At 44.4% G+C, this 13,725-nt stretch overlaps 1 long non-coding RNA gene across 2 annotated transcripts in view; it reads left to right on the top strand.

Moving 5' to 3' along the window:
* LOC121894674 overlaps positions 1 to 13,725 on the top strand; it is a 62,769-nt gene that overhangs the window by 28,031 nt on the left and 21,013 nt on the right. Inside the window, exon 3 of one of the 2 annotated variants that reach the window (XR_006095596.1) lies at positions 223 to 687. The exons of the other annotated variant lie outside the window; for it this stretch is intronic. This is a non-coding gene — a long non-coding RNA (uncharacterized LOC121894674). Of the gene's footprint in view, positions 1 to 222; positions 688 to 13,725 lie in introns of those variants that run through there. 2 annotated transcript variants of the gene reach the window in all.

The following is a 13,725-nucleotide window of genomic DNA, read 5'->3' as shown; positions in this document are numbered from 1 at the left end:
ATGGGCCGAGGTGTGGGATGGGGGAGGAACAGGGGACACACTCCTCTGTGAAGTGAATGTCTTCTTTAAGGCCTTACACATGTTTCTGTGTTTCTGTCTCACTGGGGCTGTCTGAGCTCCCCGCCGATGGCCCTCAGGCTCTCACTTTGAGGTGTGTTAAGTGTGTAAGCCGACATGCATGTATCCCCTCTTTATGCACACCAATTCTGCTCCCGTGTGTAGGTGAGGACCACCTCCAAAGCCCACGAGTGGTACATGGGCACCTCTACACCAGTGTGTTAGCACTAAGGCTCGGCCCCGATGTGCCCTCAGGCTGCGGGGCCTTCCTCCTGTGGCAGCGATGCCTCATGTGAGTGTAGGATAGGAACCAGTTGTCCAAACAGGGCCATCCAGTCTGGTGGGGTCTGAACATCATGATCTCTCACCATGGGGCAGCTGTGAGGGACAGACCCTTGGCGTCAGGACCAGGACCTCATTAAGTTCAGTCGCCAAAGTGTTTTGATGTCAAACTCAACGATATTAAAGTGTTCTTTGTTTAACCTGCCGTGGTCACAATAACTGTCACCTAATGGACATTTTTTATGTTTTTATTTGAAATTGTGAAAAGAAAATAAGTCACTGCATCTTGAAATCATGGCTGTGTTGGAAGTGATGCATTATGATACCAATATGTAAAGCACAGTGGAAGTAAATACAGTAGGTGAGCTGAATGTCTGGTTGTTATAGTGTGTTACTGTTCTTAGGTATAAAGCCTTTAATCCTCTGAGTATGCTATTTAATCTAGTGGCTGAGTGACGCCTCTGTGCACTTCCAATTGTACGACATGTAGCACATAAAGCCTTTATTCAGATGTGTTAACCATTGCTCTGTGCTCCATACAAGTGCAAATCGAGTTAACACTCTCTGTTAGCCTGTGTCTACACACCCTGTGCCTGTGTCATTACTCTGCTCACCCTGGCAAAGGAGCTCATTCTGTAATTCTGCACTCTGCACACACACACTGCACACACGGGAGCTCCGAAAGGCCACATGTTAATCAGCTGTGAGTTAAACTTGCAGCAGAGAAAAGACAACAGATCAGCTCAATTAACACAAAAAAGAAAGTGCTCACTACACACACACTCTTACACACACACACACACACAGCCTTAGCCATTGCACCTGCAGCTGAAGGGGCATTGTTCCAACAGACCCCTCCTCTCTCTTCCCCCCCCTAGCCCCCCCCCCCCCCCCCTCTGTGACTCTCTCTCTCTCTCTCTCTCTCTCTCTCTGGAGGAAAGCTGTTTTGTGGCTGCTCTTTTCTCTCCTCTCCAGGCCTTGGCCTTTCCACAGAGCACCCCTCCTTTCTCACATTTCCCTGGGTCGCTACCCTCTTTCGGAGGTGCAGGGCGCCCCTCGCCTGCCTCACTGCAAACACAGCTGACAGAGGGCCGCTCACGTGCCGCTCCACAGGGCCCCAAAATCTCTTTGAGAGTGTGTACGAGAGTGAGTGTTGAAGAGAGCATGGGGGTTTGTGTGTTTGAGGAGTATCCATGCTATTCATCGTATTTCTCTTGATGCTGCGGATGTCTGTCTATTTTCAATTGTTTGGGTGGATTGTTCCCTGAATATCACCCAAACATATCATGTAATCTAATCTTGTCTTTGTAAGATGAGATACATTAAGTAGCACGATATAAAGCAGGTCTTCTCTGGTGCTGCCAGTGTTTTAACTTACATTCTTCTTTAAATTAGAAATATATCACAACGTAGACTTTTAAAATCCCTAGTATTACACATTAATGCATGCAGCAACATAGCAGCACCTGTGCTACAGAGTGTATTTCAGTTTCAGTGTTAAAAAGACTCTTAGATGACATGGAACTGAGAAATGTGAAATAGAATAAATGACTAAGTGACTGATATCAGGAGGTTATTATTGACCTGTTCGTTCTAAGAAAGTATGTTTCGTCTCCACTCCTCTTGGAAAATCATTCTGTCCTTGGCTCTAATGCCGTTTTGCATTGCTCTCCTCTTTGGCTCCCTGTCCCATTTGTCACTGCGGCCGGTATTGCTCATTCTCACTGATCATCCTATCACAGTGCTATTTTTCATATTTCTCATATCCGCTCCCCTTATCTCTCCTCCAGAGCCTGGGCCAGACACGCAAAGCTAATACAAGCTCCCAATACGTGCGCAGAATACAGTGACCAAAGATCACAGTGGTGTGAAATACATATAGATTTCATACATTATTCTGTGTTTGCTTGTAATAGGATCGGGCTTATCCCATTTCCAATAACTCAGGAGATAACATGAAAGTACACATTGTTGATCAATGAGGAAGTGGAATTCCTAACAGGCCCATGGACATTAATTTACTCAACACAAATTAGGACAGTGGTGGAAATGGCAAGCAATATAATTATTTGCAATATCAATTGGGCTATTCACTGAGCACTTGACAATCAATTTGTGCAGCTACTTGCTAACCCACGGAACAACACAGACACACGTGCAGAGATTATAAAGTTGTGTGTGTGTGTGTTTCCGAGCACATGCGCATATGCAAGTGCATGTATGTGTCGAGGCTGTGATGGACGAGCTGCTGTAACTGTTGGTTGAGTGGTGTTGCTGGTATTCTAACCATCCAGCCTCTGTGTTTTACTGCCCTGCCGGGCTGCTCTTTCATAAAGATCCTGCCTGGCTGCATCTATCTCCCCAGGTTAAAACAAACACAAACGCCCACCACCACCATTCAGCCTCCCACCCCAGCCTGCTTGGCCTGCCCTCCTCCTTCCCTGGCTCCAACAGCCCCGTCCAGGGGGCAATAAACTCGTTATCTCCCCCTCTCAGATCCTAATCTGACGGCCCGCCGCCCTGCGCGCTGCCAGGTGACCTGGGGTGGGGTGGGGTGAAGCTCCCTCTCCAGCTCTTACTGCTCCAACTCCAGCTCCCCTCCGCTCGCCTTTTAAATCCCTTCAGCTTTCCCTGCCTGTCAGCACCATCTTAACCCCCACCTTCTGAAAACCCTCCCCTGCCTGGGGCTCTGACGACCTCCTTCCCCCCTTCTCCTCCTCGCTCCGCTCCTCCTCCCTCCGCCCTTTCAGCAATTAATCCAGCTATTGATCACAGTGAAACTCTAAAAGCTGGGAGGCTGCAGGCAGACTGGTTGAGGTCTATTCAGGCCTGTGGCTGACACTGCTGATGAAGCCACAGCATCCCTGTTGTTCTTAGTGTGAATTGTCTGTTGTATTGTGTTTCAGTTCCATGAAATATACGTGTTAGACCTGAAAGCTGAGTTTGCCGTATCGCAGTGCAGTTGGTTTTTGTAACAGTTAGGGTGCGGGGCTTTTGAGTGTGAAAGATTTTGGCAGAATTCCAGTCATTCTTCAACTCTTTTTGAGGAATGCTTTAAGATACTGCCTCACACTTTGCTTATTGTTCTTTGCATGCAGGGTCAAGAGAGGCCCTCCAACATTTACAGTAAAGTAAAGCCAGACAGATACTCATAGACATGCTATAGATATGTTGTGACACTCCTTTGGCGTGTTCCACTTTAAAATACATTCATAATGTTGACACAACCTGACTACAGTTGGTGTAACTCAGACAGTGTCTAGAGACTATAAGCCAGACCACCACCTGTGATAGCTGCTCAGGAACAATGCTAATGTATGTAAGGCCTGTGTGACGGCCCAAGGTCTAGCTAATGGAAAATTCCCCAAAATTCACTCACTTCCTTAATGACTCATTGTGCAGGTTTCCAGCTGTTGCGATCCTATTTTAGTGGTGTGTTTGATGATAGTGTGGGTGTGTATCTCAGTATTGCATGCAATAAGTGTGCTTCCACTTAAGCCAGAATGAGAGACTTTCTTTGAATCATCTTTTTAAGCAGCAGAAATACCATCACTATATCACAATTGTGATTGTGAAATCTCTCAGGGGGTTTTCCCCGGTGATCACAACTACATTGGTGAGCCACTTTGCTTTTTCCCTGGCTGGTGACACAGTCACCCTCTGTGCTGTGCAGGGCTGAGGCTGAGGCTGCAGTCTGGGTCCAGGTCTTTGATGTAAGAAGCAAGGCGAGCTGTTTGGGTGTTTGGGCAGGAGCTGGGACAGACGGGGGCAGAGTGTGATGGAGTGATTACTCTCCTCGCTGCTCTCCTGTCTGCCCTGGCATGAATGCCCCTCTTCATCAACCCCTAAAAGGCACATTATTGGCCCAGAGAGAGTGGGATATCCTGGCCACTGACCCCAGAGTAGGGGTCAAGGGGAACAGGGGGGCAGATGAAAGGGAACGTAATTATGGGCAAAAGACAAAAAGAAACCTTGTCTCCAAACAACTATTTTGGTGGGAAGGGGGGAGAGGGTCGGGTTTAAGGGAGTACAATTGAGATCAAGACGTTTTCCCTGGCAAGTTATGTCCTTATCGTGTCCCCTGCCCCGTCATGTGAAGCTGAGGCCCAGCTCTGATTGGCAGAGTCGTGGCTCTTATCTGATGACGATTGGATGAGGCCCGCGGGCACAGGAAGTGACAGCATGGTTCCCACAGTCCCACCCCTGTGAGAAACAGACTCTGATCTACTGGGGTATGCTGACGTGTGTGTGTGTGCGTGTGTGTGAGTGTGAGTGTGTCTTAGGTATCAGTGTCCCTACATATTTATTAAAAACCCATGTTACTGAACTACTCTGTTGTTTACAGACTGCATTTCTACTATATGCGGCAGGGTTTTCCTGCACACCGCTGCGGCTCTCAGTCTTTGGCCTCTGACATTATGGCAGCCTCAGGGTCTGTGTTTGTTTGACCTAGCATGCACTAACTGGTCAAATGACCATCTGACTCTGTGTTTTTCAAGCTTATACCCCAGGGAATCATTTTTCTACAAAGAGAATCCAGTCAGTCAGAGTTGAGTTTGTGGCTTTTGATTGGGCTGTTGGTTGCTGTCGAGTTTCATCTGAGAAATTGTATGTAAAAGTTTTGCTGTCAAAAATAATACCAGAAACTAGTGTAATTGGCCCTGTCTGTCAGCGGATCCCCAAATTGAAAAGGGTTTTCTGGCCATTGTGGGTCACGGCTGTAGAGGGATTTCACTCTGGTGGTTTACTCAGATCAGAATAGATTATGCATTGAAATTTTGTAATGTGCTTTTCAAGTGTTTTTCGAGGCCATGAATCAAGGAAACTTTGCTAGTGTGTGAGGGGCGATCAAGCATGTTGTTTTGTAAGATCAGGTGCCATTTGTTGAGACTACTTAAACTATAATTTGTACTATTTATAATATGTCTTTTGTGTTGCTGTTATGCTGTGTGTGTTTTTATGAAAGGCCATTTACGGACAGGCAGTGCAAACGGACTTAGGCTATAAATGCTGTGGTGTGTGGCATTGGTTCATGCTGTTCCTATAAAAACAAACAGTAAAATAATAAAATTTATTTATCTTTTCAAGATAAGTTTGCTGTGCACAGTTCCAGTTAAAACTGTGGTAAGGTCTGAATGAATAACAAGGCAGTCTCTGCCAAGCATATTAAGTCCATGTTCTTCTGGGGTGATTTTGACTTGACGACATCATTAGTAACACATCAAAATCAAGCACTGAGGAAAATTAATTGTGAAACTTTGTCCGGTAATGTGGTTGTATCAATGACCCACAGTGCAAATAAAGTAGCAATCCTTAGATTACATTGTCACCAAGCTGGATAAATCTGAAAATGCTGTTTATATTTGAAAACGACAAACATGCATCATACTTCTTTAGGTCAGTTTTATGAGGATCTCTGTCAACACAGATAGGAAAATGGCTAAATCCTTAAAATGAGTAATCTCAAAATCTTCATTTTCACAGATATACTGCACTCCATTGGATTGATTCATGGTTAAATTTTAAGATAAGAATTCTGCAGACAAGCAAAATTGTGAAAAAGATTAAACCAGATGAATGATGGGGGCTTGGGGAATATCAAACTTGAGTTTTGACTGACTACTGTGTCACTTTGAGATTATTTTGTATAATTATGCTGAGATTGGTCATGACAGATTTCACTTTTTAAAGCACAATGAGTCAGACTAGTACCAGTCTGACTGCAATTTTCTTTGAATACATCTAGGGACCCTTTTCAGTCCCCTGACACCCACCTGCGGCCACTCAGTTCCTCTTACAGTCGAATGACTTATACTGCTTCAGAATAGAGAGGTGTAATCAGCATAAATGTGAGTGTTGTGTTTGCTTTATGAGATCATTCACATGCTGCTCTTGTGATCTTCAAGTTTTCCTAAATTAATGGAAATGTGCCCTTCCCATTATGATAAATGAGGAGCAGAAAAGGGATTTGTAAGTGATAAGTCAAGAGTTGAATAGCTGACCACTTGACGGGATTATCTAACAGTTGACTGATTAGACGGTGAGCTGTGTCTGGAGCTGTTAGTGCATGTTTTGACACCTGTGGGCTTCGGACAGGTTAGATGCTGCTGGAGGGTGTGTGTAATGTGTGTGTGTTTGTGTGTGTGTGTGTGTGTGTGTGTGAAGCCTGGTGCTGCCTGCTGGCAGATGGATTTAGGATCCAGTCAGCGAGCAGAGGCGAGCACTCCCCCCGGCTGATGGATGGAGGTCAGGGAGGTGTGGGGCTCTCCTGCCCACCCAGGGATGACTTTATTGGGGATAGGAGGAGTGCTGCCACAGGCTGCTTTACCAGCACAGGATTCCTGGCCAAGATTCATGATCGCCCTTTACAGGAATGTGGTCAGGCAAAGGGAACGGTGTGTATGTGTGTGCAAAAGTTTTTAGAGGTACGTTTGTGTGGAGAGACAAGCTCGTGAGCACACACTGCATTTATATGTGTGTCCTTTTTTGTTGCTACACTAGAGGATATATTTGCGTTAGACCATGGATCTCCCAAAACTCTTAAACCTGGATTGAGAGCTGACACTTGAGGATGACTTAGTGGGAGAAATGAAAGGCAGTCGGGGCTTGTCTTGTAAAAAGTACAAATTTGTGATGAGGGAGAGACGAACCAGCATTAGGAAGGAACATTGGCCTGAGCAGCTTTATTACTGCCAGAGATTTACGCTCTACTTTATTCCCAACTGTCACTCGTAAAACTAAAGGAGAGGAGAGGAGAAGAGAGGGAGGGGATGATATACTAGCGAGGCTCTATATGATAATCAAACCCAAACAGGAAATCAGTCGCAGGACTTGGCAGGGAGGAGGATGTCATCATGCAGCTGGATGCTCTGATGGGGAACGATATTTCTGTTATTTCTCATTTCACCTTCAGTCAATCTGCCCCCAAGCCTTCTTTCCAACGAAACCTTTTTCTCTTACAGTTTTTCACAGAACGAAATGCCATAAAAAATACCTAATAATACTGTTACTGACTTCATTATACAATACCATAATTGCCGTATCATTATTAATTCCCTTCTAACATAAGCATCCTCTGTCACACGAACACACATGATAGTGTCATCTTCAGGGGACGTATCCTCAAGTCATCTAGCTAAGAAAAAAAATGCTTTGACGACTTGAGGAGGAATTTGAAGAACTGTCCCGAGGAGTGTTTCTGAGAAAATAGATAAGATAAACCGATGGAGGAGTTCAATGAGGCATTCAGCGAGATCAACCCCTCTGATAAACTTAAAGATAGAGAGAGGAAAGAGGGGAGAGATAGTGCAGGTATGTGTGAGGTAGTCAGATTTAGGAGATGCAGTTGGCAGGTTTTGTGTACAAGATTGTTGTTAGATTATGGTATCTTATTTGAGCAAGCTAGATACAAGGAGGTGGCAAGAGTCACTTTTGAACACTACTTGAGCATGTGGAAGGGGGTATGTGCTGTTGTTTAGCCACGCTTGGCTATACGGGCCCCTCTCTCGGACTGCATTGTAAAATCACATTGATCTGGCCTGACAAGGCGTTGAGTCTTATCCCCGCAGCGCAAGCTTAGGGGTTGACGCCACCGGCTGAGGAGGATAGCAGCAGCGGATAAGATGAGGGAGAGGCGAAGATCCTCTGCCTCATCGGCCGCATTAAGAGATGGGAGGAATCTAAAGTGCAAAATCGGCCTCTTTTGCGATCAGTTGGGATTTAGCGCTGGTTTGTGGCAGTCGGCGCCGGCGCTGAGTTCTCCCTCCTGACAGGGTAATCGCCCAGGGGCTTAGCGCCACAGGAAGAACAATACCTCCCACTTCCTCTCATCTCATCTCACGGATGATCTGGACAAAGTACACGTCCACATCGACCATATCTGCCGCAGCGAAGCAGCCGGGGAGAGACAGGAGGATGACAGACCGAGGCCTGAGAGAACGCTTAGAAGTCCAACATACTGTCAGTGAGGGGCAGGCATGAAGGAATGTTTGTGTTTGTCTAAAAGCGTGTGTGTTGTTGTGCGTCTGCATCTCTGTCTTTCTAAATATACTGTGTGTGTGTGTGTGCATCACTTTTTGAGTTTGCGTTCTTTTCTGTATGCTGTTTGTTCACATACAGCGTTATAAGATTATGTGTCTGTGTACACAGTACTCATACATATTTGTGTGTATTTACACTATTATAAGATGCGAGTGTGTAGCTGCACACACAGATAATATGCTCATAAATGTATGTGAAGAAACAGCATGCATGTGAGATCCAGGGGGGTCAGTGCTAATCTGCCTCAGGTTTTAGTATCTAGAATCCCTCCTGTTCCCATTAATAAGCGCCCTAAATAAAGCTGTATCCCTGACACATGCAAATGAACAGACGCAGCAGTAAAAAAGATCAAAAGATGAGAAAGGCTGCTATTACAGTAATCTACCTCGGCGGAGATGAGAGGCTTTTATCTGGCCTAAATTAACTGGCTGATCCGCAGTCCATCATCAGCCACAGGATCAGAAGGCGTCAGGTAGCGCAGCGCTGCACAAATGTGTTTCTAACACAAAACACTAAAAAACAGCCGGTGGTCTGCTTTTATCAGCTCACACAGTTATGCAGGAGTAAACTCATTTTGAATCTTTCCATCTACATCTACTTTGTAGATGGAAAAGGGGGGGGACAGAAGAGGGGTTCATTGCATTTTACAACTTCAGCAGTTGCACAGTTTTGTCCAAAGGGAACACAAATGACTTGAATCATGAATACAGCTGGTCGGTCTGCCTTCTTGATAAAACTTTTAGCACCGTTGATTTGTCCAGGTTTTCTCTGTATCTCTTCACTTTAGGCCGGACTGGCTACTCTGTAACCTGAGACACAACTCTCCTCTCCTCTCTCTCTGTCCAGGTGCTGGGCTTCACTGAGCGTCTAAATCTGTTAAGTACAGTCTCACTCCTCTCTGTCTAGCGCTGTGATAAGGACCAGAGTTTCCAGTCTCTACCTCACACACGCATTCTCATATAACCCAGCCATTACTTTGCATCATTGAGGTTTATTTTACCTGATAAGCACACTGAGGGACCATTCTCTCTGCTGTAAGTCCCGAGGAGGAGCAGCTGTCCAGAAAGGGGTTTTAACTATCTGAAGTATGGCAACCATTTTTATGACACTGCCTGTTGCACTTAGCAGCTTGTTGCCAGGTTTTCATGTCAGGCACGTGCACTACGAAAAAGCACCCCATTGTGTGCATAAAACAATCAGGGGTAATTATATGACCGTAAAAGGCTGGTCCTCAAAGCAGGGGAGCCATTAGAGAGAGAGTCGTTTTTACACACATAAATCACTAACGGACACAACTGCACACACACACACACACACACACACACACACACACACACGTACATGCGCGCAAACTGACACATAACATAGCCTTGGGGCATGACCTCTGCCCTGAAGGAGCTGCTAATATGCCCAAATGACTGCATAACAACTTGGAAACATCAAGTGGCTGACTGCTCAACAATAATGACATCTGCCTCTGACCATCCAATTAGCACAAATGGCCACAAGAGGTCCTGCATGTATGTGTGACTGTGTATGTGTGTGTGATCCCCTTTCACATTCATACCTTTCTTTTTTATGGAAACTGTAGTTCATATCTGTGTGTTTGTGAGCTTCGACATATTTAAATACCGGTAAATATAGTAATAATGTCTTTGCTTTGTGTTTGTGTGTGTGTGTGTGTGTGTTACCTGCCTCTTTTGGCTGGAAACTGTCACTGTCTCTGTCTAATCGGATTGGGAGAACACCGGCGGCTAATGCAGCCTGCTGCCATCAAGTCGTCCATTTAAAGCAGCGCTGATCTGATTGCTGGAGTTTATTGGAAAATGGAGCGAGCAGGGGCAGGGCCAAGCTCCCCGTGTTCCTCTCAATGTAGCTCTTTTCACAGACCGAACACTGGGAAGTGCTTCAGCCTTTACCTAGTTATCACTCTTATCAGTCACAGCGAGTTTGGGGTCACTTTGGACAAGGACCTAGAGGGAGATGTTTAATGTAATTTCATTGACAGGAAATGGGACTTTGGATGCGATTAGGTACTTGCGGGACAGGTAGGGGAGAAGTGAAGCACTGTTTGGACTGTGTTTAAAAGCCATTTGAATGTGCAGGTTGTAGCCCTCATATCACTCGTGGAATCAGCCTCACCAGAGCGAAAGCACCGGCGTTCACTGCAAATTCAAAGTCATATAGGTCACTTAACATCAACCTCTCTTTGGGATTAATGGGTTGCTCCAAGACATCCGTTTATTTCTGTTTTGTCTCCCTCAGGAGAAAGGGAACGAGTCAAAGGTGCTCTGTTGTCACTCAATACAAATGTTCATGGCACATTTTCATTCAGTAAACAAACAGAGGGTGATTGTTTGGTTTTGAGTGAGTGAAAATTGTGCCATTTTTACATGCTGCTGAGCTCTGGTGCAGTAGAAAGAAAGATTACGCTGACTGAAAATTGAAAGTGTTTGGATGAAAAAATAGCACTCCCCAGTGAGTTGCACTAAAGTGTGTGAATATGTGTGCAATCCCCTTACTAATGCCCCCTGCCCCCCCTTTTCTATGACTTCCTATGACTCCTCAACCCCCACCCCCGCTCCTGCTTGCGGCCACCACTCTCCCAGTCTCTGTCGCCCCGCGATCTTATCACAGCTCTTCTGATTTCATTTGACCGTCGCCAGCTAATCAGAGGCCAACATCTGGATGATTCCCATGGCAACCGACTGAACCAAATATTCCGGGCCTTAAAAGGTGGGTTGAGGTCTGGCGGGGGGGAAGCAATGAGAAATGCCCCGAGATTGACAGCTTTGATGGACAGAGCAGAACAGAGGCCTGAATGGTGCTAGACTGCCACTGTGTTTTCTATGTGTGGGTGTGTATGTGTTACCTCATTTCCCCTGAGTCCACTGCCCATCCCATGGACCCAGTGGGAAAGGGTGGAGTGGAGGGCTGTTTGTTTGTGGGTCTGTGTGTGTGTGTGTGTGAGGGAGAAAGAGTGCAGGGATGGAGCTATTTTCTAACTGTACCAAAGGGCTCCAAGTAGCCGTAACACTGGCTACAGCTTATAAATACATTCATACACACAATAGTGTTCTTGCACTAGTGGGAGAAAGGAAGTGCACTGGGCAGTGTATAGACCTCTGCCGCCTCCATGTTGATTCAGTAAGAGCTTCACGGCATTACCACAGCCTTATTTAACTTATTAAATGTCTGTAGCTGCAGGGGGACATCAGCAAATTCGTTCACTTCCTTGTCCTTAAGATGCAGCTTTGTCACTGATCATCTGAGATAATGATGGATTCACATTTGATTGATCAGGGGATTGACTGATCACTTTACCTGTTAATTACTGTCACTGTCCTTACTTCTCCTCTGATTCAAGCAGCCTTTCCTGCACTGGCCTGCCTCTCTTTTTCATGTATTCATTTAGCAGCGTCCATTAAAGTTGGGCTCCCCGGGGCAAGTAAAAACCTTATTTAGCACAGCCTGCTCAGCCAAGACGGGAAACGCCAGACCCCCTCAGCCCTAACTGGATTAGGAACCAGCCAACGGATGGGCCGCGGGACAGAACTCCCTGGTCCAACCACTTAAGACCACACCACACCAAAACAGAGCCGGGTGGGATGTGAGGGGATCAATACAGTAGGTAGTAGGAGGGTGGAATAGTGACGTATTTACATGGAAATAAAGTCATATATCACAGTTGTGATCATGCAAATGGAAATATTTAGTATCTTGTAAGTCTTTTGGAAAAATTCCTCTGACATTAATAATAGAGCTGTACTTTTTGTTCTGTATCTCACTGGTTCCCAACCCAGGGATAGGGACCCCCAGAAGGGGTTGCAATATGGTGTAGGACTGTGAGGATTCATTAGACAAAACAGGTTGGGAGCTACTGCATTAGGAAATTTTTTTTTAAAAATTAAAAATTTGCTGCACAAATTGTTTTTTTTAACTTTTCTTGTAAAATACAGCGTAGTTGTACCTTTGCAGGCAACTAAAATCTTTCAAATACTGTAAAACAATCTGAAAGGGGAAATCAAAACTGCTCACAACTTATGGACATGCAACCAGTGATGAGGGGCTCAAGTAGATAAGGGTTTGAATTAAGAGGTCACAAGTGAAAAGGGTTGGAATCCACTGTTTTGATCCTTCTTTTTTTATCTTTTTGAATGTAAGGTTTGCTGAGACACCTTGTGTTATTGATCACCCTAAATGAGTAATAATGCGGGAAATAATTAAAACCAGAAAAAACTTGGTGAAAAAATAGCTGTCAGTAGCATGCCTTACTGATTTATCAATTGAACAGATAAAGTAAGTAACATCACCTACACATTTAAAACAAAATGGAAAAAACCCAATGATGTGACATTAGTAGAGTCAAACTGATTTAATGGCAATTGAGTTCTAGGAAGTGCAGTCCAACAACCCCACAGAAAGGAGCACCTGGCACTAAAGATATCCTAAACCCCCCTAAAAATAACAACAAAAAAAAGCTTTTCACAGTTTACCACTGAAAGATTTATGGACAACTAATTCCTTCCTGCACATAGACATAATAATAACAATTCATTTTTGTAATTTCAAGTTAAGTTTTCTCTTTTAGAACATTATTAGATAAAACATACATAAGTTTGTTTGCACAAAAAGCCTGTGTAGTCATTGTTTCATTTTACTCAACAGTGGACATATTTCAGTGTACCATTAATCATTCTCTTAATTAGTAATTTGGTAAAAAATTTACACCAAAAAAATCTGTATTAGCGTCAATAAAATCATGGTAATACATAATATACTGACAATGAGTTTTAGTTTTTACAAAAATGTTTGTTTAGTACCAAAATAATCATGCAGTTTACATACAATATGAGAATGGGTGTTACACGGCAATTATACTCTTTAAAGTATGATTTAAAGTGTTTAAATGATCACTGTCCTAAACAGACTGGTATGTAAGCGCTCTTCTCATCGTCCCAGCCCCCACTCCCAGCTCCTCTTATCTGGCTGTCTCTTGTGTCACATTTTAAGACTATTCTCAAATGATTTACATGTCTTTTCCAAACAGGCAGACAAAGATCACAGATCTCCCCAGTACAACCCCTAACACCATTATCTCCCTGCTAGATATTAGTCACATGGGACATTAATGTGTTTTATTACATGGAAAGAAACTTGGTTTGTTTTTATCCAGAATGATTCATGTATTATTGCCTTTAGTCATCTGTACATGTGCTATTGGCTTCATGCGAACAAGTAATTTTAAATTATCAGACTTTTTTTACTAAGTGTACCTGATGTTTTGCTTTTGCTGACCAGTGCTCCTCTCACTGACCTCAACATGCAGTAAGAATACTGTTTTCT

This window comes from Thunnus maccoyii, chromosome 3, assembly GCF_910596095.1.
Source record: "Thunnus maccoyii chromosome 3, fThuMac1.1, whole genome shotgun sequence".
NCBI lineage: Eukaryota > Metazoa > Chordata > Actinopteri > Scombriformes > Scombridae > Thunnus > Thunnus maccoyii.
Note: the sequence above shows the minus strand (reverse complement) of the source record. Positions and strands in the feature narration are given on the sequence as shown.